Consider the following 26,604-nt stretch of genomic DNA (forward strand, 5'->3'; position numbering starts at 1 on the left):
CAGGCGTTGCTTCCCCAGGAACTGAGGACAAAGACTAGCTAAGTTTTTCATTACACTATGTGTTTGTGTGTATAATGAATAAACATATATATACAGTGAGAGAAAGAAGAGGGATAGAGAGAGAGAGAGGATAAGTAGGAGAAAAGTATATATGGCCAAATGTAAATATGTGGAAAGGCATGGGGTACTTGTAGTTCTGTTCTTCACTTTTTCTATAGATACAAAAATTTTCAAAATAAATAAGTGGGAAAAATACCCAATTTATTTAACAAGTTAGGAGGAATCACTTAGTAAATGTAACTCTTCCTCCACAAAGTAGAATCTAAGTAGAACTGATAAAAAACCACTGATACTTTCTAATCATTAGTCAAATAGTAATAGTGAACTGCAAAAGTTTTTGCTTGAAGGGAATATTTGGTTGAATGTTAAGATCACCAAATCAATCAATCAATCAATCAATCAATTTTTCTCACCTTCTGTCTCTGTTTCTCTGATTTCTTTTGCAAATATTTTTAGCCTTGGTTTAGTTTGCTAAAGACTACTAGAAGCAATAGACCAGAAATGTGTTGGCCTTTATAATGGAAATTTATGAGGTTATGGAAATGTCCGAATCAAGACATACCAGTGATGCTGTCTCACAAAGATCAGCTGGACTCCTGCCATGTGGCAAAACACAACGGAAGCTCTGCAGGTCTCTGCCTTGTCCTCCAGGCTCACTTCTTCCCAAGTGCAGCTGTGGGCCATCAGGCACTTGGCAGGACATAAGGACAGCGTTGGCTCATCTCTCTGGCTTCTCTCTGTCTTGGTGGCTTTTTTCCTGGGTGTCTGGGGATTTTTATTCCTCTGTTTATAAACTCCAATAAAAGGATTAAGACCCACCCTGGATCCTGCAATCTAATCAAAGGCCCTTAACTGAAGTAATCTAACTAAGAGGTCCCATCTACAATGGTTTACAGGCACAGGAATGGGTTCTCTTTAAGAACATGAATTTCTGGGACCCATAAAAGACTCAAACCAACAAAAATCTCTTGTCTAAGTTTGCCATTAATCAAGCTGTACCTGAGTTTAGTCTGATCTCCACAATCATAATCTGAGGCAACATTTCAGATTAAAGTGATCACAAAATCTTGAGTAACCCCAGGATCCTATTTAACCTATATCGAAAAAATTGTTATTATTTATTTTTCAAAATATAATCAGTCCACAAATACTGTTTTCTTTCCAAACTGCTTTAACAGAGTGATTAAAAAGTATAAAAACGGACCAATTTGAATCTCACATCTTGCCTTCTCTTCCAACGATATTTCAAATATCTGAAAGGAAAATTGCAAGAAAGTGTAGAGGTATTGTTCTCCAAACTGAGTAACTAATTATAAGTTAGTTATGTAAGTTGTTAATAGGTTTCAGTTTTGTAAATCTTGAAATAATTTGAAAGTGAATAGGAAATGCCATATAAATAGTAAGAATCTTTGACGTTTCAAGTTGACAAATTATGAAATTGGTGGAACTATGCAACATATAACTAGCAACCACCTGCTAATTCAGTTACTGTAAAAGCAGTAATGCTGTGTTCTTTTTGTTGGATTTCTCTCCAGAGGGAGGGCAAATGGCTATTCCTTGATGGCAGCAGATGCTTAAATTTAATTTTATGCGTGGTATGTTTAGCATTCAATTGCACCATAGTTTTACGAAAAGAGCTTCCATATGCTCATTGTCTCTTTAAATGGGACACTGCAATTTAGTTCCAGTGTATCTGCAAACAAAGGCAAGGTAGTGTATCCAGCTCCTCAGCAAGGAGAAAAAAAATAGCAAAACTGCTGTGAAACGAAAGCTCTGTACTTTACTTTTGGGGGAGGAAAGGGATTATGTGTTTGGTTCCCCAATTGTCCTTTGTCTCAGCAATGGCAATAAAGAATTTTTTTTAATGTATTTTTTAAAAATTGTGTCACATTTTTCCTTCCCTTTCTGTGATTATGAGGTAGGTAAAGTTGTTATTTCATGAAAGGCACCTCTGCAGCCCTCAGCATTATCAGTCAGATTCCAAAGTTTGATAGATGACTTACAAGAGCCTAGTTCTGGTTTAAGGAACTGACAGATGGTCTTTACTTCCAGAAGGGTTGGAATTGATTCGTGGAAATCACCCTGTAACTCTGATCCGACACATATGTCCTCTATACAGAAGCTAAATAGGGACCAAATGATTCTTCTACATTTTCTATTGGTCCAGATGAAGGAGGCAAACTGATCAGAAAATAAGGTTTATCCAATTTGCTTCTCCTTCCTAATCTGGAGGGGTATAAACTGATACCAAGTACTTATATGCTCTAGTGCTATAATCTATAATATTTTCCTATTCTCCTAACTCAGTTTAATGTTTCTGATGGTTTTCATTGTTTTATAACATTCGTGAAGGTCATCTCAGAAAATAACATCATTATAAACCTACATATCTCTTTGGCCCTACTTTCTTTGAATTGAAATTAGATTAATTTCATGTTTTTCAGGAGATCAATGTTAAAAGCCATAAACTTAAAATAATGATAGTATATATTAACATCAACCAATCGATAGTTCTAGGCTGGGTGCTTTGCAATCAGTCCTAGACTTGAAATATTTTTAAAATGAGGTTGATTTTCTATTGAAATGATTGCAAATACAGATTTAATGAAATGTTTCTGGATTAATATCGTCTATTATTATTGAGGCTTTGATATTCAGAAGGTACAGTGACAGGCCCTTTAGAGAAAATCTAAGTGAATTAGATATTTTCCCTGACCTTAAAGCACAGTTGAGTAGGCACACATAATACACAGTAACCATCATAGCAGATAGTATTCAGTAAATTCAATAAAATAAAAAGCAACTAATTCTGGGAATTTAGAGGAAGTAGGGATTTTATTTTTTGAAGAGAAACAGAGATTCATGAACTAGCAATATTGAGGCCTACCTTAAAGATAGGTGGAATTTAAAAAGATGGGATTGGAGGGTGAGAGAATTAGAGGGAATGAGCATGAAGAAAGTAATGGAACAGGAAAGGTCTGGGGTACATTCAGGAAACATGCAATAAGCCATCTGGTTTGTCTGGAAATATGTTAGAGGATTATCAGGAGAACATAAAAATACTTTATTATGCATATACTCCTTAGAGAACTCGTTCTACTTCCATGGTTTAATCCCCTAAAATCCTTTAAATCCATCTTTTTCTCTCCATCCTCTCAGCCAATACTATTCTAATTCTGTCCACTGTCATCATCAGCTTATTGAGACAGCCTCTTAATAGGTCCCTCCTCTAGTTTTTCTACCTCCATCCTCCACACCACAGCCAGATGCTTAGGAGCGAATATAGTCAGGTCACTCCATAATGGGGCCCTCAATTGCCCGCCCTATTTTATGTAAGCCCCAAGTCTCTATACTCCCGTTTTATGCTTCTGTTGTCAGACTATGAAGAATGTTTCTTAGGTTCACTGTTTGTTTCTCCCTGGATTACTGTGTCTGTCCCCAAAACTTTTCTTTCCTTTTTTCAACTAGTGATGTCCTTTCACTCCTGATGTCTCAGTTGAAATATCAATTCATTCAATCACTCAATTATTCACTCATAAATACCTAATTGAGCATTTATTGAGTCCAAGACACTTCATTCTTCCAAGATGCTTTCTAAGATGTTCCAGGTTGTATTATATGTAAAACCCTGCAAGGATAGAAGTGGACTGGTTGGTAATTGATACTTAATAAATAACTGCTGAATAAATCTTTGACTTACCACCTCATGCTGATGAATATTATACAAGTAGTCTGCACATGAAGACCTCAATAAAAATTTGACTAATTAATGAATCTTTACTTCTCGTGTTCTTATCAAATGCAGTTCTGCCATGGTTTTTCTGAGGAATGTCCTCCTACTCAATTCCTCTCCCATACTTTTTAAATAATTAAGTAATTAATTTTTCTCCGCTTGGGCCAGCTCGCCACATGGACCAGCTTGCCTTCACCAGGAGGCCCCAGGACCTGAACCCTTCCTCCTGGTACACAGGAGCCCAATTGCTTGAGCTACATCCGTTTCGCCTCTTCTTACATACTTTAAACTTTTATTACAGCATTCACCCACAAAATCATCAAATGAGATCTAACTTCTTGAGTCTTAGCTTTGTGGTCTGACTTCCTCATCAAATAGCCAAATATGTGAGGACTGAGGCACGCCAGCCTCTTCTAGAACAAGGTTGATTGCGGACTCCGTGCATCAGGGAAGTTAGCACTCCTTAGTTCCACCTCAGGTCTGTCCCACATTCAGGACAGCAAGAATACCAGTTCTACCCTGACACTTTCCTGAACTTTCAGGTGACTCGTTGAGTCCCTCTACATAAAATTTTTTAGAAGTTTTTTAAACTACGAATTATTTTTAAAATGCAGAAAAACAAAAAGAATAAGTTTAAAATACCCCAGATTTAACATTACTCAGATTTAAACAGGATTAATATTTTTATTCAGATCAAATTTTATGGAAAGATATTTATCTGAACATTTGAAGCCCCAACACCTATCTTTCTCTCTTTTTCCTTCTAATGTAATCATAATCAAACTTTAGTACTTCTCATTCCTCTGCATTATGCTATATATTTCCACTTATCATAGAACTATAAACAATATGCATTTTTGTTGCATTTTAAAATTTTGCATAAATAATGATATGCTATTATATTCTCATTCATCTTTGCTTGGATGAGATTTATCCACATTAGAATATAAAACTTTACTTCATTAATTTTGATATGCTTTAGAGCATTTCATTAGTTGAACGTACCACCATTCATTTGGTAACTTTTTTCTTTTTTAAATTAATACATTTAAGTCTATTAAATCCCTTTCTAAGATTTTAGCTGCATTTCCTAAGTCTGATAAACAGTATTTTCACTGTAATTTAGTTCTAGTTAACAGCTTTCATGTAATTAGGTTTACCAATAAATTATTTAACAATATGTTGTTTGGATTCCAATTTTTTTTTATTTTTTATTATTGTCTTCTAGTTTTATTCCTTTTTTATCAGAAATGACATGAGACATCATTCATTTCCTAATACATTTAAAGATAAATGTTCCATATATCTTGAAAACAATTAGTATTCTCTAATTGTTTGGTATGGAATTTCATGTATGCCCTATAGACATACATAAAGGTTGTTAATCATGCTTAAATTATCTCTTTCCTTACTAAAATTTTAGACAAAATTTATACATTTCTGAGGGAGATAGGTTTAAATCTACTACTATATTTATGGATTTTAAATTTCTTTTTGTAATTCTATAATTTTCTTTTTGTATGTTTTGAAATTTTTTTGTTTGGCACATTCAGATTCAGGATTGATATATGATGATGCTGAATTGTTCATTTTTTAATATTATGTAATATTAATTAATAGTACTCTTTAGCCCTAAAACATTTTGCCTTAAGGAAAATTTGTTACATATCACTATTGTTATTCTTTTACTTAATTGGCTTAATATTTGCATATTTATCATCCATGTTTTCTTCAACCCTTTTAAACCTTTATGAGTAATGATGTGTTTGTGTGTATATATGCATATATATCACATTATAAATATCATATGACCAGATTGGAATTTTTAATCAAATCTGAGAATCTCCTTTATTTGGCAAGTAAAATTCATTACCTATATTGTGATTCCTGACTTGACATCATTTTTTAAATTTTATTTTGTCATTATCAATTTATCAAGCTTTTCTTAAGTTTCTTTTTTTCTCCTCTCTTTTTGCCCTGTACTAGACTAAAAATTTGTTTTGTTTTTACAAATTTTGGTGTTATTACTTTGGAAGTTATATGTTTCAATTATTTTAGTGATTTTTTCTTCCATTTATAATATTCTTAGTTGATTTAATAAAGCTTTAAATCTAACACTTCTATCTACAATGTGTTACCAGTCTAGTACTTAATTTTAAACATTCTTACTTTATGATACCTTTCCACTTTCTCCATTACTTCTTGAATTTGTGGTGTTAATCCTCCATATTTTAGGACTCTGTTGATTCTCTCTGTTTTTGTTTGGTTGCTTACATGTGTGTGGGGAGGGTGGTGTTTTAGTTTGCTAAAAAGCCTGCCAATACAAAATATCCTCAATGAGATCATTATATCCTTAGGCATCTAATGTGTCTTAGAAGATGGAAGCATCTCTACAGAGCATTTGACACATCTTTTGGGGGCCCAGAAATTTAATAAATGATGGATCTAAATCTAGATTTGTGTTAATTTCTCAGCTTTGGATACCTGAACCATATCCACTTATGGAACAAACTTGGCTTTTCAATTTCTCATAGAGTAATTTTTTCTGTTTGCCTGTTTGTTTTTCTGGGCCAGTGGGTGTTTTTCTAATCTTTTCATGGATTGGGCATCATTTTGAATATTCTCATTTCCAGCTCCCCAACTCTCATATGTTCAAGGCCACATTTCATGGCCTTTTTAGGCATTAAAATTCCATCTCTGGCTCTACCTTGCTCCCCTCTCCAGCTCTTTACCCCCAGAGCCTCGTGTTTCCATTTCCTACTTTTTGAGATACTCTATATATTAAGTTTTCAAAGAGTGCATTTATTCAGCATTTCAATGTATTCTTAGTAGATGAAGATTCTGTTCCTGTGCAATCTGTCTTGATACAGGAAGTCTCAGCCCCTTGGTATATGTATTATACTACCTTTCTATCACTTTGGCATTAGCACATTTCTAGGAATCTAATGCATTTCAAATGATATGTATTGATCTCTTCATCCCAAGGCTTCCAACTCTGCCAAACAATAAGCAACTTTTAGTTTTGTTTTATATTTCATATCAAAAAGGACCTGGAGAGTAAAATACTTGCTTTGACCTTGCATGTTCATTAATCCAGTATGGTATTAGACCAAACAGGATTTTTTAATCCTTTAAATTTTTTACCATTATTTTTAATTCTTGATCATTTTAAAAATCTTAATGCCTTTATCTTATTTATAATTAATGCATATAGGGTTCCACTCAAAATATTTTGTTCATGATTTTTACCTAAAATATAATAAGCTAAATTGTTACAGTGTGAAAAGCAAGACTCTTCAAATTCAGTATTACTCATACATATGTTTAGGCTAAAAAAGAAAAGAAAAATGGCCTGAATAATCATAACAATGGAGAAAATGTAGTTTTGTAACTCTCATTTAAAATTTCCCCAGGAAAGCAGGCAACGAACTCCTTCATGGAGTTAAATGGAGATTGGGTTTGATGACAAAGCCATGAATTCTCTTTCTGATTACTGTTTGGCCTGAACATTTGCTGGAAGCATCACAGTCCTAGTTAGGTTTTTCCAGCTTCATAATGCACCAGAGTATGATCATATTATGTGTTGACCCTGATTTATGTTAAAACCCCCAAAACAGTTTTTCCAGAAGAAATGTTTTGTGTATGTGTGAGCCTTTGAGTCCTGGCCCCATCTGAGATTTGACTGGCTCACCTCAGTGTACTGTTCACTTATTCAGATGGCTCAGACCTAAAGGAGGAATCTTTGGAAATCCATTGGTATTTCAGTGAAATAAATATTGTGAAGCAGATATGGGTTGTTTAAAATGTATCACCATGAGGTAATATGTCAATGCTCAATTACACGTTTGCCTGCACCTTAAAAAAATTCTTTCTCCAGGGAAAAACTGATTGTCATAATACTGTGTTTCAATTAAACCCACATCCTAGGCATTCTGAGTTCCAAATTCCTGAAACCCTCAAGTTAATGTGTTCCATGTTGTGGGGTTAATTTACATAGAGTTCTGGAACTCCTGCTGTACTGTTTCAAATCTTGGTAGCTTTGATATTCTCCGTAGTGCTATATACAGATATTATAAACTAGTTTTCACTGAGACAAGTTATGATTATCAGCAGGAATTAGTCTCATAGAATGATCTCTAACCATATTGTATCAGAACAGTACCCAGACTCTCTTATTTCTGAACTTCATTTTGTGGTTCCTATAAAACACATCTGTTCCACTGTGTGTGTTTTGAAAATTAAATGTACTAATATCGTTCTGACTAATCCAGCCACCAAACTCATGTGGGAGAATTCCGGTCCACAACCCAAGCTATGCTGAATATTTTGGTCTTTAGGGAGCTTGAAATTCACTTCATCACAGCAAAGAAAAAAAATGGAAAAGTAATATTTCTGAATGTCTGCTCTCTTCTGATAAAAGCATAGAGAAATTTAGTCAGTAATAATGAAATTTAGCCAATATTAATCAACAGTCACCTAATTCCAGGATTTTGTATGTATTTGTAAAATTTCTTTGTATGACTCCTCCTTCATAAAAAGGGGGAAAATCCCCACAGTAAATACTCACTGGATATAATGGTTTATTGCACAGGGCCATGAACAGATAAAAAAGATAGTATTCAAATTTAAAATTAGCTTACCTTATTTAAAATATATATAAATATATACATATATATGTTATAATCTTAACGCCTTGATGTATCACATTTGTTGTTGCAGAATTTATATTGGATTTATTCACAAGAATGTTTGAAATAAAACCCACTAACTTTATAGGCTCTTATTGTATTGCCACTATCCAAGACACAGTTAGAAATAGCAATGGCACACAAGGCTGTGGGTAGTTAGATCATTTTTTTTTAATTGTACATCAAGTAATTCAAACAAAATATTCTCTTGTATATTAAGATAAAGTGGCATGGCATCTTATGTGCATTTAAGCTACTCAAAGAATTTGCAATCTATCCCCACTATCTTTTTTGACCCTCACAACAATGAACACATTCATTAAACAGTACTAGAGTCATAAAGGTTCAATATAAAAAATATAAAAGACCAACTCCTGCAGATAATCAGAAATACTTTAGGGCCATTTGTTTTTACTGCTAAGTTTTGCCATTTATGTAAAGGCAGGATTGGTTTGCACTGCCAGACATCTTCATATAGACTTTACTTTCTTTATCCTAGCACAGTTGTTCTCAAACAAGTCTGTGAAAGAATTATCATAAAGGGTTAGTATATGCCAAAACATGTGTGTTATGTTATAAGGGTTATTTTAGGAATTTTCTAGGGTAATTTTAACTCTGAGACTTTTATCACATGTGCTGACTTCAGAAGCTAACCAAGGAGATTCTACTTGCCCTTACTTATTCATGAGAATTATTAACACATTTTCCCCAGAATCCATACTCTATACCTTTTGACATAATTATAAACACATTTGCAGCTACAATGATCCTTTTTGAAAAATCCTACTGTCCTAAATTATAATTTTTCCCTTATTCAATTTTTATATTGGTTATTCCCCCATATTTTCAACAATAAAATAATTGTGTTTAATCCTCATAATAACCTCTTTCTCTCTCTCTCTCTTCTTTCTTCCCTCATTCCCTCTATGGAAAGAGAAATAAACAATAAATTATGGGCTAAATAAAAACTAAGTATTTTGAAGGTTTCATTTTATTATTCTACCTAGACACTACATTAATGGTCAAACGGTATTTCTTGAACTATGAGACAAAATATATTTTTTAAAGATTTATTTATGTATTTCCCCCCTCCCCTTGTTTGCACTCACTGTCTGCTCATTGTGTGCTCTCTGTATCTGCTCATCTTCTTTTAGAAGGCACCAGGAATCTAACAGAGACCTCCCATATGGGAGGGAGGCACCCAATTGCTTAAGCCACATCTGCTCCCTGCTTGTTGTGTCCATTGTTATGCCTCCTTGTTGCACCAGCTTGCCGCACCATCCCTTCATGCCAGTCCATCATGCCAGCTTGTTGTCTTGCTTGTCTTCCTTAGGAGGTACTGGGAACCAAACCCAGGACCTTCCATGTGGGAGGCAGTCATCCAACTACTTGAGCCACATCTGCTCTCCATGAGATAAAATATTTTCAGAGATAATTTCTGAAAAAAAAAATTGTCTAAAATTTCTATTGTCCTTAAAGCTCTTCATTTTTTACCAATAACCATAAAAATTGTCTAGCTCTTATTTTAATTTAAGAATCACGGTTGTTGCTGATACTTTATCTGCAATCTATTTGGATAAATCGCTATGTTATTTTTTCCAGTGATGAAACCAGTGTGTCTTAACTTTTTAAAATTTTAGTCAGCAGAGTGCTAGGACCCATTGTATGTTCAAGAAGAAGAAGAAGAATTTTAATATTTAGAGAAAGATGATGTAGGAATGTATCATTTTGTATTCGACAGTTACTACACATACTCCACATGTGGAAAGTGATTTTATACTGTCATTTCCTCTGTTCTTGCAATTATCTTATGTGCTAGTAATTAGGGCAAGATAATGAAATATATCTGGTGTTTCTTTTAATTATTTCTGGGACTATTCTGGAAAAATTCTATCATAATTCTGTGTCGACCAATTCTATTTTTCAGATAATATTAGAGCTGAGAAGAGATCTAGAGATTGTCTAGTCCTACTGCCTCATTAGACAAATAAAGAAACTAACATCCTGAAAAGTCAAATGATTCAGGCATTCTGTGTCAGAACAAGACCCAGGATTCACGGCTTTCAGCCAGTGGTTTTTACAAGGTGCCAAACTTTGGAACTTAGTGGATTGCATTGTGCTCCATACTCTGGCTTCCAAAAGTGATGAATGAGAGGGTATATTGGGATGAAGGGAGAAAATATTTACATATATATTTACATATATGAAGGCATATGAATATGTGATTCAGATCCATATTTTACATATATTATAAATATTTGACTTATTCTACCACTTCAAAACTCCCAGTTTTATATATGCTTTATAATGTATAAATAATTGAAAAATAAATGAGGGAAACATAATGAGGGGAAAAACTGATAGTGGTATACTTTAAAAACAAGATTTGGAAACCACTACTATAGACACTGAATTATTATCAGTAGCAATAGTAATAACACAATATCAACAACTGAAACTACAAACATTTATGGAGTGCTTGTATACATGAAAGCCTAATGATAGTTATGTATATTATAATAGTTTTGTGTATATTATTTCAGTTGTTCGTTCCAACAAACTTGAGATTATTCCTAATTTTCAGATGAAGATACTGTAAAATAGCAAGTTTAATAATTTGTCCAAGACTTTACTGTGATTCAAATCCATTTTTATATATTCAGAACTTCCAATTCAAACACCAAGCAATAGGACCTTTAATGAACATTTAACCTGCTAGATGAAGATGATTCATGCCTATAAGGTATATATGACAGCTATGATTAATTTTATCAATAAGCCAAATCACTGAAAAATTTAATATAACCTATGATTGACCTCATTTTAGTATTTTTTAATCTTATATTTAACCACATCATTGTGAAGATAATTTTACTTAAGGATTTAGAAATAAGGTATATACATACATGTTAGCCCATAAAGATATGTTCATGAAAAACATAATTCAGGGTCCATCTTGCTGAGTTCACCATCCCAGTGAAGTGCCTGGCACAAAACAAGAGTATGAAAAATATGTGTGGAATAAAGACAGTGTAACAGGGACTAAGGCTGTGTCTCCACTTTTCCTCTATTGAGTGAAATCTGGAGTGGACACGGTATTTTTTCTTGTGGACTCCACACTTTGAATTATATAAACAGTGAATAGAACACTATAAGACCACTTTTTTTTTTTATGAATGGTTGAATTTATTTGGGCAAAAACTTTGAAATTCTTGCCTTAGGCAAAAGGTACGATGTAGTATTATATCAGGGGCAGACAATTTCCTGTTCAAATGTGTGAAAGTTTCTTCTGCACTTTCCGCAACACTGATCAACAAGCAGATTCATTCCACTTTTGCTTTGTTCTATCTACTCACTTAAACTGAGCTGCTGCTGCTTCAGACACTCTGACATCTCAGGTGGAGGGAGAGGTGGGAGTCTGAAGGAGACATTCACTGAGTCACAGTTGAACCATTGCAGTGCAAAGTACTCCTCATGGTGACACAGAAGAGTCTCTTCCATAAACATATATGGAAGTCTCTGGAGGACCTGAGGAACACGCTGCCTGTCATTCTATTCAACACAGATGCCACCAAATCATAGGGTGAGAAACAATTGCACAGAAGATGCCAGCTATGCAAACTGCCACAAATGTTACAACAAGCTGTTCTGCCTTTGAACACTACCAGGGCTGGGAACCACAAACTTGGATAGTGCTTCAACAGTACATTTAAAGCAGCAGAAATTCATCATGGTATATGGTCTCCAACTCATCCAGAGAGGAGAAACCATCTTGTAGAATGCTGTTAAGCCTTCTCCCTTAGGCATTTTGGGAACTGTATCCCCTAAAGTATTGGCATATCCTGGTTGGGTTTGACTTTCACAAGCTTAGCAACTGAAATCATAGGAGCCACAGCAATGCCACAAATGATTCTGGGACTGGAAGAGGCAGCCAAATATAGTGATATGGGCCAGAAAGAGGCATTCTTTCTAAACATGTTGCCATATGAGACTTTGAATATCTCATAAAGGCCAACAATGCAAAGTTCTTATATAGAGTAGCCAATGAAATTTGGAGCCCAACCTATAGCCAAACCAGGAATACCACCATCCTCTTTAAAAGTGTGACTAAATATGCATTAAGTGTGCCCTTGTACTTTCAGGGGTCCACCTGTATAGGGCATTTCGCTAAATCCTGAGAAATGAGAGCAGCGAATTAAGACCCCACCAAAACCACCTAGTGCATGAAACTTCAAGGATACATTCACAGCTTTATTCTTCCACAGTGGTTGCTGTGAGGTTGCAAGAGCTGCAGGGTAGTCCTCTGTGCCCCACACTGCTGCTGCAGCTCGTGAGGCTATTGTGTATCAGCAGCAGGTGCCTCGCGTTGGAGAAGCTGAATGTGGCAAACACCCAACCACTCCCTAGGAAAGACTGCTGCTAACAGAAGTTGAATATCAAGAATACTTGCTTAGAGGAACTTGAAGATTTATTATTTTTTCAGCTGTAACTTTAATATACTAGGATCTCCTACATTGAATCTATGCTGACAATTTTAATAGTTTTTCAAAGAATTTTGATTGTCACAGCCAAGTTGTGAAAGATGTGAACAATAGTTCTTCACAGATCCAAGATGGCAGAATAGGAAACGGCAGGCTGTACTCTTCCTCCAGAAAATCTGGTAAGAGTTAGAGTCATTTATAATTTCCCTACCCAGGATTCTTCTATCCCTTTTATCTGAACCTATAATTAGCATTTTGCCTTTTAGATATATGTCCCAGAGACTTCCATCTTCAGTCTATTCTTGTGTTGGTTGAACCTGAATCTCAGCAGAGTTGCAGTCAACACCTACTCTCCAGTTCATCTGTCTTGCCCAGGACAACTAACAAAATGATAATAATGGACAAACCTCCCTCCCAAAAAACAAAGAGTATCTACAACAGCAAGCAAAGCAGTTCTTTCCATCTTCCCCAAAAGCTCTAATCTCCCTCTCAGTCAGAAGTAGAGTAGACATCACTGTCCCCAAAGCCTCAAGATTGAGGAATGAACAGACATAAGGAGGAAATGCAACACACACCAAAGTCGGCTTATTATTATTGCAGTAATGAAAGAACTTATAACATTGATATAAGATAGTAGTTACCAGAGGTTCTGAGGGGAGGGAAAGGGAAAGTAGGTGGAGCTTAGTGCATTATTAGGGCATTGGAATTGTTCTGGACTATATTGCAATGGTGGATACAGGCCAGTATATATTTTGTCAAAACCTATAAAATTATATGGTGCATAGAGTAAACTATAGTCTAAACTATAGACCATAATTAGTAGCAATGCTTCAATATTTATTCCTCAGTTGTAACAAATGTACCAATAGGGGAAAATGTGGGAGGAAGTGGGAGTGAGTTATATGGGAAATCCCCTATACTTTCAATGTAATGTTTCTATAATCTAAAACTTCTTTAAAGGGAAACGGACTTGGCCCAGTGGATAGGGTGTCCGTCTACCACATGAGAGGTCAGCGGTTCAAACCCCGGCCTCCTTGACCCGTGTGGAGCTGGCCCATGCACAGTGCTGATGTGTGCAAGGAGTGCCATACCATGCAGTGGTGTCCCTGCATAGGGAAGCCCCATGCGCAAGGAGTGCGCCTGGTAAGGAGAGCCGCCCAGCTCTAAAGAAAGTGCAGCCTGCCTAAGAATGGTGCTGCCCGCATGGAGATCTGACACAAGATGAGGCAACAAAAAGAAACACAGATTCCCATGTTGCTGACAACAACAGAAGTGGACAAAGAAGAACACGCAGCAAATGGACACAGAGAGCAGACAATGGGGGGGGGAGTGTAGGGGAGAGAAATAAATAAATAAATAAAAACTAAAAAAATAAAACTTCTTTAAAAACAAAATTTATCATATGAAAAAAATTAGTTCTTCACAGGCATTTTCTTCAATATTTTACTTCCATTATATCCCTTAAGTTTGATCCCTTTCTTTGTGATTATCTTACTACTCCCCTCCTCCAAGAATAAATATCACTCCTTTAGCTTAGTTCCACTCAGAATTGTCTTGATTAAGCTCTACTTAATGTAGTTTCTTTTTAATTTTGTCAAAAATCACTTCAAGAAATACTACCACTGAAGAATTATCTATTTATTGTAGAATTTTGATGAAAACGTTTCCCATTTTGTTGGTCAGGATCCCCCTGGGAAAAGTTCTGTATAAAAAGATATAAAAGCTCAAAACTGCCATATGGCAAGAGAGGTGTACTGGAAATTATTTAGATTCCATTAGAAATTATTATTGATTCCATATTTGTATGTTATAAATAAGGAATTAAAATTAACAATGACTGTAGGACTCTAAAAGATGCAATTAAAAATGCTGATATTATAAAAACTAATGAAGAACATTGAACTCCATGTTCTCACTGGGTGAGGTATACATAACGGAAATACCCCAATGATCAACCACTAAAATCTTATCCCACCTTTCAGGGGAGTAATGCTTTCTCAGCAATTATTATATATCCACAGCTTTTTAAACATTTTAATATATGGGCTTTGAGAAAAAGCTAACATTGCTAAAAGCTCCTCTATTCCAAATTCCAGGTAAAATTCATGTCACCTTATTTGTCACTGTCTAATTTTACTTTTTATTAATAAAATCATTTTAGCAATAGTAATAGTATAATTTAATCATATACCTTATATCTTTATAGTACTTTTCCATTTTAAAAATGAGTCAAAATTGACCAAAATCCTGTGAAAAGGTCAGGAAAGCAATCACCCCTTTTTACAGAAGTTAAACAGAATCAAAGTGGCCTCCTGTGGCAAAATAATTTGTGTTGAATTTGGATGACAACTTAGTCTTCCTATTCCTTTACTAGAGTTGTTTTGTTTTCACTGTAGTCACTTTATGACCCAAGTTATTTGGACGTATCAATCTTAGTCTTTTCACTAATTTATCTATACTATTGTGATTTCCTATCACTAGCCCTTTAATTTTGAATCAGCAGTTAGTCACTTTGCCAAAACTTTTTTCCTAAAAAATATTTAAATACAGTCCATTACTGCCATTATACAGCATTTGTTCTTTGAAAGTTTCAATGTAAAATCCATATCAAATAATATATACCATTCTCTTGGAGTAAAGAAACTTATGACCAAGAGAACAGGCATAGCCAAAGACAGTTTTTGTGAATCATTGAGGTAAAAATAAATGAGAATCTTATAATAGAATATGAAATGCCATTCTTTGTGATAAGAATATAACTGTTTTATATAGGAAATGGAACAGTCATTTGAAAACATGGATTACTAAATCTATCATCAGGGTTCTCCAGGGAGATGGAACTGACAGAAGATTTCATGTCTGCTAGGTCAAAAATCATGCAATGGTTTGGCTTAAACAATGGGAATTTATTGGCTCACAGTTTTGAGGTTAGGAGAAGTACAAAATCAAGGTGCCATCAAGGTGAGGTTTTCTCCCAGAAGAATGTGATATTCTGCTGCTGACTGCTGGCAGTCCTTGGACCTTGGCTTTTCTGTCCCATGGTGAGGCACATGGAAGTTCTCTTGGCTCTCCTGGATCTATTCTTTCCAGCTTCTGGCTGTTCCCTGTGGACTTCTCTGTAAGGCCTCCAGTAATAGAATTAGGTCCTTCCTGATTCAGCTGGGTCACATCTTCCTTGAAGTAACCTCATCAAGAGGTCCTATTCACGAGGGTTCACACCCACAGGAATGGATAAAGTTTCAGAACATCTTTTTATAGAGTACCTAGCTCCCAGCCACCACAAGATCCAATTCTGTACTTACAACCTTTAAGTAGATTCCTGATTTAATGCACCAAAGAAAATATTAATAAAATAAAACTGTAAGTGTGAGTGAATTTTTAAAGTCTTTTACTTGCCAATGTCAGAGCCAGAAAATGGATATACTTTTTTAAAAAAGCAGGAAAATCCATCTAAATTTAAAAATATATCATTTTTGCTGTACTGCTAAAACCTAGTACATTTGTTTGCCAAAGGGGAGCAAACTCTGATGCAGAGTACCAGAAATCTGTTGGCTTTTATACAGGGACTTATTTGGGGTAAGGACTTACAAATTCCAAGGCCATGAGAAGTCCAAACTGAGGTACCATCAGAGATGCTTTCTCACCAAAGTCAGCTACTGTTGACCCTGGTGTGTTGCCATGTGGTGAAGCAAGATGGCCGCTGAGCTCTGCCCAGGTTTCAACCTTCTTCTCCAGGCTCACCATCTCCTCTTGAACTCCATGAGCCAAGCCTCTTAAGGCTTTTTGCTTAAGTGTTCCTGTAGCCTTCTCTCTCCTGGCAGAGGCCTTTTTTCTTTCCAGGCCTGCTAGATCAGTCTCAGCTCATTGGCTCTCTACCCGATTTTAGCTGTAAGCTATCAGGCAAATGATTCATCTCTCCCTGGGGCCTCAGCTATTTGAGCCTCATCACATGGCAGGTTCAAAAATGGCTGAGCTCTCTCTTCTTGTTTCTGTCTATACATTTGAGTCCATTTATATCAGACCCAGCAAAGGGTAGGACTCAACCAAGGTCATTCCTCACTGAAGTAGTCCAATAAAAAGACCTATGGCAATCTTAACAGGTAATCTAATCAAAGTCCCCTCAACTGATTTTAATACAATCAAAGGATATCACACCCAGAGGAATTGATTAGTTTACAAACATAATGTCTTTTTGAGATTCATAAAATAATCTCAAAACTGCCACACCTATATTCAATTTTACATATATTAAGTTATATTGCATATAATATTTTTGAATATAAGTAAAACAACAGGAAAATGTGCTATAATACAACATCTGATTCTGGTTTTTTTTTTTGTTTCTTTTTTTTTGGGGGGGCTGGGTACTAGGAAAAAAAGAAATCAAGAAAATTAAGTGCACATTTTGACCTTGTAATTTCATAAAGGAAAAATATATATATTATCCCTGAATTGGGGAGATTTCATCAATTGATTATTCTCTGTACAATCTGAACTCTTTTCCAGTAATTGATGGTATCTTGTTTCCTTGAATAATCTTTGCCTTCAAAATTAAAGTATTATTATTATTGTTGTTATTATTACTATCACCACCACTGTAATTTTTTAGGCTGAGTTGATATGGGGTGTTGGTATGGGCTCACACCTTTTTTATAGGTTGAAAGCTGGAAAATATCTCTTTGAATGTTGGTAGTGTTTATGTAATCAGTACCTAAGTTGCCAAGTCTTATTGAAAACAGCTGGGTGCCTGCTGCCTGCCTCCCCCTTTGTTGGAACTGTTGCCAGAACAGGTAGTCAAAAAATGGAAAGTAAGGGAAAATTCAGGCATCTGGGGTGTCTCTCAGGAAAGCAGCTGTTGCTTCCTAAGGAAGCAGTCATTGTTTCCCATCAGCCAAGACGCTGAATTCCCTCGGGTCCAGTTCTGGCATGATTGGCTGAGTAGGATGCAGTTTATGACTTAGAACTTACGCGAGAAACCATTTGGGCAGTCCCATCTCTGGCAGAACATTGAGAGAAATCCCCCAAGCTGGAAGCCATATGTGGGTTGTTGGCCTTCTATGAGCTTACTCTGGGAGGGTCCCATCTACTGGGGCTCCAATCATCCCTTTGACACAAGCAAAAACAATACCAAGGGATCTTTCCAAAACACATCTTTCCAAGATATACTGTCCTGTTTTTATAACCAGACGTTATTATTTCTGTAAGCATGACTTTTTTTCTAAAAATGAACTCATTTTTAAGGGACTTTTAATGTTCCTAGATGGTAGGCAAGTACAAAGAATATTTTAGCAGCATGCCAGAAATCTTAGATTAGCTGTATTTAATGGTATTCTGCATTTGTAACTACATGCTCTTCCAGATTGAAGATTTTGTACTTCAAGGACTGAAAATGGATATCCATATGAGATGAACTAGACTATTGATTTATGTCAGAGACATGCCAGAAGCAGGTTTTTGCTATTTAGGGTATGCTCAAAATCAATGTGCTGTTGTTACAGGATTATTTGGCAGGGGCTGCCATTCATCTCCTGGGAAAATGGTGTTTTGGGAGATTAGGGCTGAATGATTTCCTTGATAAATTTTGGTGAATCAAATCTCTGATTTTTAGAATATAAATGCTTTAAATTTAAGTAGTCAGAAACGAAAGAGTCTTAGAAAGGGGAGTATTTTCAGTTTTAGATTAAATGTCATATTTCTCATCATTACCTAGAGTTCTGTATGGATACTTAAGGACTGTGGTTAATTTAACATTTTATTTAAAAATCTTCGGTTTCACCAAATACTGGGTATGCAGCAAACAATTTTGTATTGATGTTAGGCATATTCAGGAAAATTACATGCAATTCTATTTCTAGCTGTAGCCAGAACTTATTTGCAGAAATTCAAAAGTGCAGAAGAATTAATGAATGCATTTTTAAACCCAATAAACTATTTCAAACTTCAGCCAAAAAAAAAAAGTTCAGTTGTTAACTCAGTTTTCTAGCACAAGAGCACTAAAGGGGCAAAGTTATGATACACATATACTCAAATATATCACAATATGATATATATTTTTTTGCTTCAAATAATTTACCATTACTAATTTTAATGCATAAAACCAATCTCTGCACAGAGTCAAAGTTCATCAAGTGTCTTGTTATTTTTCCTACTCTTGTTTCATTTTCAACTTTATAAAAACGAAAATAGACCACCTTTAAAATGTTTTTATTGCCCTGTTTTTTTTTCTATTCTCTCACATCCATAAAAACTAAATAAAGTGAAACCCCATGGTAAGCACAAGAGGAAATGTAAGAGTGAAAACAATTATTTTCACAAAGTACACCTTCTAAGATGTTTTCACCAACAGAATGGTCAACCTTCTCCCTATCATCTGTTTCAACATGTGACATTAGGTCCATTATTAATTTGACCTTATTTGTAATACTCTGTCCATGTCTCTATAGTTTTCTCTCCTGCAGATGCAAAGAAAGTTCTAAAATGTCTTCTGTAGAATTCAGAACTTGATAATTAGAAAAATATAAAATCAGGCTTCAGTTTTGAAGACATCCTACATGTATCCATCACATCTAATCAACTTTAGCTATCTCTAATTTTTCTCTATTTGTGAGTTGTGGTGAGTTGCACTTGTCTTTTTTTTACAAACTTCAAACTAAAAAATCATACATGGGGAAAATTGAGACAAAGGAGCCCTGGATATTGACAGTATGTGCATCATAATATTTATACTTAGTTTTCCAGGAAGTCACTCTAAATATCATTATATCTAAGGAAAGACAAGATTCTAGCAACTAATCAAAGGAATTTTAAACTCATATTACCAAGTGGCCATACATCTAAATAAGGGTTTGCAATATTGGAATTTGTAAGCAATGTATCTAAAAAGACACTTTATTCATAACTGAATTCAAAGATGAAAACTCCACAGATGTTTTTGAGAAATGTAGCATCTATTTTCACTTTATGCTAATTGTGGTTTATACAATTTCCACCAGATGGTTTTGCATGTACGGTAGCTAATTCATGCCAACTGTCTTCAAATATACTCTCCAAATTGTAGGTAGGTTTTGGAGACTTCTAAGTGATCTCTACAATCTTACTAATATTTATGGCTTGCAAATGTTAGTGTGATAGCTCAAATGTGAAATGGATGAAAATAGGAAATTCTTTAGAATTGATTTTGAAAAGATACACACTTTCTTGGGCAGTTTTAGAGTTTTAGAAATAAATAAATCATTGTACATAATAAGAGGTAATCATCTCTGGAAGGGTTGAAGAAATGCTTTCAATGAAAGAGTCTGTATTATCTGAATTGAGTACTTTTCATCTTTATTATTTTAGAACCCTTTGCCCTACTGAGTTATAAAACAGTGAAATATCTGAATTTTCAGTTTTCACAGTTAAATAAAAGATTTTGAAACTTTGTTCTAATGTTTCATTTGACTTTATTATTTTTTAATCTTGACCAGGTATGTTTAGCATATTCTTTTTTACAAATAATTAGTACCAGAAGATAATGTTTGAGGAAAATATATTATTTTTTGCTCCCATCCCCACCCTGGTTGTCTGTTCTCTGTGTCTATTTGCTGCATCTTCTTTGCCTGCTTTTTTTTTTTTTTCTATTTTTTTTTATTGATTTTGTAATAATATTACATTAAAAATATATATGTGAGGTCCCATTCAACCCCACCCCCCCACCCCACCTCTCCCCCCCCCCCCCCCAGCAACACTCGTTCCCATCATCATGACACATCCATTGGATTTGGTAAGTACATCTTTGGTCACCTCTGCACCTCATAGTCAATGGTCCACATCATGGCCCATACTCTCCTCCATTCCATCCAGTGGGCCCTGTGAGGATTTACAATGTCTGGTGATTGCCTCTGAAGCACCATCCAGGGCAGCTCCATGTCCCAAAGACGCCTCCACCTCTCATCTCTTCCTGCCTTTCCCCATACCCATCAGCCACCATGTCCACTTTTCCCAATCCAATGCCACCTCTTCTATGTGGACATTGGATTGGTTGTGTCCATTGCACCTCTATGTCAAGAGGAGGCTCAGATTCCACATGGATGTTGGATGCAATCCTCCCACTTTCAGTTGTAATCACTCTAGGTTCCATGGTGTGGTGGTTGTCCTTCTTCAACTCCATCTTAGCTGAGTGTGATAAGTCCAATAAATCATAATGTAGGTGCTGGAGTCTGTTGAGGCTCAGGACCTGACTATCACATTGTCAGTCCAGAGATTCAAATCCGCTAAATATATCTTAAACCCCAACATTAACTGCACCTCCATCACCTTAGCATGAAAGTCTTATGAAGGAAGATCCCATCTGAGTCCAGATTCATCACACATAAACACCAGTTCCAAAAAGGGGCCATCTGACCTGGTAGTTAACCCCATCGGCCATGACCATAACTCCCATGGGTCTCTTTAGCCCTCGAAGGAACCGATATCTGGGGGTTGTATCTGCTTTATCTGTCTCTCTGACTCTGCTCAGTTGTGCATGAGGGCAATCCTTCTGTCAGCCTCCAGACTCTTTTTTAGAAACTCGTAGCCATATAAACTCATTTCTCTTTTCCATTTCCCCCTTACTTTAGGTCAAACAGCATTTTAAAGTCATGTTATTTTATGTAGACAGGGATATTCTGCTGATCCACATTGAACCTTCCGTATAAGGTCATTTTCCAGTTGCATCATCAGTTGGTAGTTGATAGTGGTCCCTCGGTGCCAGGGAGGCTCATCCCCGGGTGTCATGTCCCACGCTGGGGGGAAGGCATTGCATTTACATGCTGAGTTTGGCTTCGAGACTGGCCACATTTGAGTAACATGAAGGCTGACAGGAGGAAATTCCCAGGCACAATGTTGCTCTAGGCCTTGTTCTTATTTTAGGCTTATCAGCTCACAAGCATAGTCATTAGCATCAGGGGCTCACTGTTGAACCCTCACTCCCTCCCGGTCCCCGCCGCTGTACCTGGGAGACTATCGCTGCTCCCCTAGGGACCATGACAGAACACCATTGGCCAGGAACCCAGTACCCCCCCTGCTGTGGTTTTTAATTGTTGCCACTATGAGTATATCCAAACATTACCATGCACCCTGGACATATGTTCTGTACAGCTCCCTGTCAGCCATATATCACCTGTCATTGGCATCGCATACCAGTATCCCTCCATTGCCATTGTTGAAACACTCTGTGATCCAGAACTCCCCGAAATTTGAAGCCCAATATAATGTCATGGTCCCTTACTAGGGAATGGCATATAGCAATGGATTTAAAGGTTAGATAAAGAACTTGGATAAAGTTAGATAAAGAACTTAGATAAAGAATGTTGACTTGAAAAAATTCTACATCATATCTTTTTTTTTTTTTTTTTTCCCCCCCTAGTTATTCAGCTTCTCTTCACAGGAGTCCTAAACCACAGCAATGCATATATATAATATACAGCACTCCCATACATCCACCACAAAACCTTTTTCCTTCCACAGCGATACTCTTACACCCTATTCATATCATATTTACTTAACGTGATGTACAGAGTCTGAGACATTAGCTTTCTAACAAGGTGACATCTGTGCTTACATTATGGTGCATACTTTAGGATATACAGTTCTTTACATTCTTAGTTATCCTATGTTTTACATTATGGTATGCAAGGATGGTTTAACATAAGAAAATCAATCAACGTAATACACCATATAAACAGATTGAAGGAAAAAAATCACATGATTATATCTATTGATGCAGAAAAAGCATTTGACAAAATACAGCACCCTTTCTTGATAAAAACACTCCAAAAGATTGGAATACAAGGGAATTTTTTGAACATGATAAAGAGTATATATGAAAAACCTAAAGCCAATATTGTTTACAATGGAGAAATCCTAGACTCCTTCCCTCTAAACTCAGGAACAAGACAAGGATGCCCACTGTCTCCGCTCCTATTTAACATTGTCTTAGAAGTACTTGCTCGAGCACTGAGGCAAGAACCAGAAATAAAAGGCATTCAAATTGGAAAGGAAGAAGTCAAAATTTCATTATTTGCAGATGACATGATCCTATACATAGAAGACCCTGAGAGATCTACAACGAAGATTCTAGAACTCATAAATGAGTTTAGTAAAGTCGCAGGTTATAAGATCAATGCGCAAAAATCAGTAGCATTTCTGTACACTAATAATGAGCAAGATCAGGAGGAAATCAAGAAACAAATACCATTCACAATAGTAAATAAAAAAATCAAATACTTAGGAATAAATTTAACTAAAGAGGTAAAGAACTTATACACCGAGAACTATACAAGATTGTTCAAGGAAATCAAAGAAGACCTAAATAAATGGAAGACTATTCCTTGTTCATGGATAGGAAGACTGAATATTATTAAGATGTCTATCCTACCAAAACTGATCTACACATTCAATGCAATCCCAATAAAAATCAATGCAGCCTTCTTTAAGGAACTAGAAAAACTAACTATGAAATTTATTTGGAAAGGAAAGAGACCCCGAATAGCCAAAGACATACTGAAAAAGAAAAATGAAATTGGAGGAATCACACTACCTGACTTCTTTGTCTGCTTTTGTTGTTGTCAGCGGCATGGGAATCTGTGTTTCTTTTTGTTTCGCATTGTCTTGCTGTGTCAGCTCTCCGTGTGGGAGGCGCCATTCTTAGGCGGGCTTCACTTTCTTTTGCCCTGGGCAGCTCTCCTTATGGGGTGCACTCCTTGCATGTGGGGCTCTGTGTGGGGGGTTCCCCTACACAGGGGACACCCCTATGCGGGGGACACCCCTGAGTGGCAGGGCACTCCTTGCATGCATCAGCACTGCGCAAGGGCCAGCTCCACATGGGTCAAAGAGGCCGGAGGTTTGAACCGCGGACCTCCTGTGTGGTAGACGGACGCCCTAACCACTGGGCCAAGTCCACTTCCCAAAATATATTCTTTTAAAAAAGACATGTGTATCACTTGGGAATCTACAGAAACTTGCTATTTATGGTTTTCCCCTTTGGTAAGTACTTTGGTATACATATATTAAAACTAATGCAAAATAATAATGTTGTGAGTTAAAATCTAAATGACAGCAAATCCTTACAAGGCCTCATATTAAATGTAGCTGATATGTATCCTTTCTTGAATAAGGTACAGAGAAATAAACACAGGAAGGGGACATAAGACTTTCAAGCAATGTTTTCTCTTAGAACTTTGCTTTCTGTTTATTTTTATCTGCATATGATTCTTAATATTTTTATTTATTTTTTACTTTTTATATTTATTGAAGTATATCATTCATACATGAGCACACATAAACAATAAGTGTAGAGTGAAGATCGCAAACTTACAAAATAAACATACATAACATCACACAGGGGTCTCATACATCACTCCTCCACCAACTCTTTGCATTGATGTGAAACGTTTGTTACAAACTATGCAAGAGCATCATCAAAATATTACTACCAACTATATTCCTTATCCTATGTTTGGTGTATTTTTCCCCCAACCCATACTATTTTTTTTTAAATACATTTTTGTTACAGATATTGTGAACTGGCAAAACAATCTGCTCACAGGTAAAATATACTAGAAATAAAATGGACAGTTGTCAATTTTGTTAGCATTTGTCAAACTGTGTTCTTGCAAAATTCTAGGAAAAAATCTACCATTACCTAACATCTTTCTCATGTTTTCATTTCATAAGGCAGTTCAGTACATTCGACTCCAATTTCTACTCCAGTTCTGTTTGTGCTTATTCGTTCCCTTGTATTAGTAGGAAATAGAGTTATTTGGTAGCAAATCGAGGTTGAGTTTTCTTTAGATTTTTATCTGTGCAGTAGACAATGGTTACCTCTATGAAAACCAAAATACTGTGTTAAAACTTTTTTTAACAAAGGATCAATTTTTTCTCCAAATAATTTAGTCAAATATACCACTCATTAACTACTTTCCTTAAAACTAAGTAGTGCTGTGGTGTTTGTTCAAGTTATTGTTAAATAGTTACTTAATGTATTTTATAGGCCTCATCTTTGTCAAAGAAATAATTATTAGGTAAAAATATACTCTTTCATTTAGAGCCATTGTATAGTTTGTATGGGATACAAAATATGGATATACATTCCTGGGGAATTTAGGAAATCAACACAGAAATCTAAACTTGGTTGAAATTTTACACAATGGAGTAAATGGTAATTTTTTTTAAGTGGTAAAGTATTCATTCCACTTAATTGAGCTGCAGGGTTGGGTAGTTTAATTATACTTCTGCTATCAAAAGGCATAAAATTAAATGGGATATTACATCTCAGTATTTTTATTTAAATATTCATGACAATAAATGCATTTGAGACTCACTTAAGCTATTTCAGATATTTTATTTCTCTTGAAAATAATGCCAGTACTTTTAAAACTTTCATTTTACTTGCAAGTTGTCTCATATTTAAATGATTTAAGAAGTCTTCTTATTTAATCATTTCTATAAAGACTGTCTGATGTTGCCAGCTAGTTCTAATTGCAACTGCCTACCATTCAAGGTGATATTCATTTTTCTTTGCTCACCAGCTCACTTATTAATAAGTGGGGTTGATTCAAACAAATGGAGACATATATGTAAATAAGTATCAGACAAAGACCCTTTTTTGGTAAACTGAATGTGAGCAATCCGAGGTTATGCCACATGTACGCAAATACCTTTTCTGATAATGTTCCCCCTCTTTTAAGATTAGAATGGCTGATCTACTCCTAATTAGAGTCCATTTGAATAAGGCCTCTTATGACACAGACATAACTGGGAGGGGAGACACGGTAACATATTAGTTCCCACTGGCATCTTTAGTATGAAAGAATGGCTCAGATTAGCCACCTGCCAATTGATGAACTTTTTGGAAAGGGGTGGAGAAAACATGGAGAGCATCTGTACAGGGTAAAGTTCAGGCACCACAGTTGAGGTCCCTGGCAAGTCAAGGAAATGGCCTGAAGACAAGGACCACTAACGATGTGTTAGCGCAAGCAGGGCTTGACACTAAGAATGAACTTCCTCTGTTTCATATTTTGAATCCAGCTGTTAAAATCATGGGACTTGCCCAGAACTAGGATAAAATAAGTGTGCATTGAGTTTGTACATATCTGGAAACATCATATCTGCAAAGGAGAGAAGAACTTCTCAAGAAAGACTCAATGGTTGTCATTTATTTTTCCACTAGCCTAAGTAGTAATTCTCCTATCTTCATTAATAAATAGTTGATTGAGAAATATGTTAATGAACTATTATCTAAAATGACACATTTAATCTAATAAACTGTAGAGAACTAAAATGAGCAACTTAAAACAAAAGCCAAGGTAAAGTTGAATAAGGAAAAATTTTAATTAGCTTGACTACAATAAGCAAGTGGTTATAATGGGTTCATAGTAAATAATTTTCTACTTTAAAATTATTTGTGAAATATATATATTTCAGTCTATTATGATATATATACTGATATATATTCAAAAATATAAGAGAAAATCTGTTTTTTCTTTTAATTAAATATTTTCTAATGGAATAGGGTGAATAGTATCATACATATTTTGAGAAGGATATAGTCTTTCTATTTAATCTCTGTTGTCCTGTGACAAGCTGGATTTCATTATGTGTAAACACCCTAATATTTGTTTAA

General features: G+C 35.6%; 1 protein-coding gene and 1 pseudogene across 1 annotated transcript in view; one reads left to right on the plus strand and one right to left on the minus strand.

Moving 5' to 3' along the window:
- The window catches only part of AGMO (alkylglycerol monooxygenase), a 371,907-nt gene that overhangs the window by 341,512 nt on the left and 3,791 nt on the right, over nucleotides 1–26,604 (plus strand). The gene's annotated exons all lie outside the window — the stretch shown is intronic.
- On the minus strand, nucleotides 11,830–16,706 carry LOC139438953 (solute carrier family 25 member 3 pseudogene; annotated as a pseudogene).

The sequence above is a fragment of the Dasypus novemcinctus genome, chromosome 5, assembly GCF_030445035.2.
Source record: "Dasypus novemcinctus isolate mDasNov1 chromosome 5, mDasNov1.1.hap2, whole genome shotgun sequence".
In the NCBI taxonomy this organism is placed as follows: Eukaryota; Metazoa; Chordata; class Mammalia; order Cingulata; family Dasypodidae; genus Dasypus; species Dasypus novemcinctus.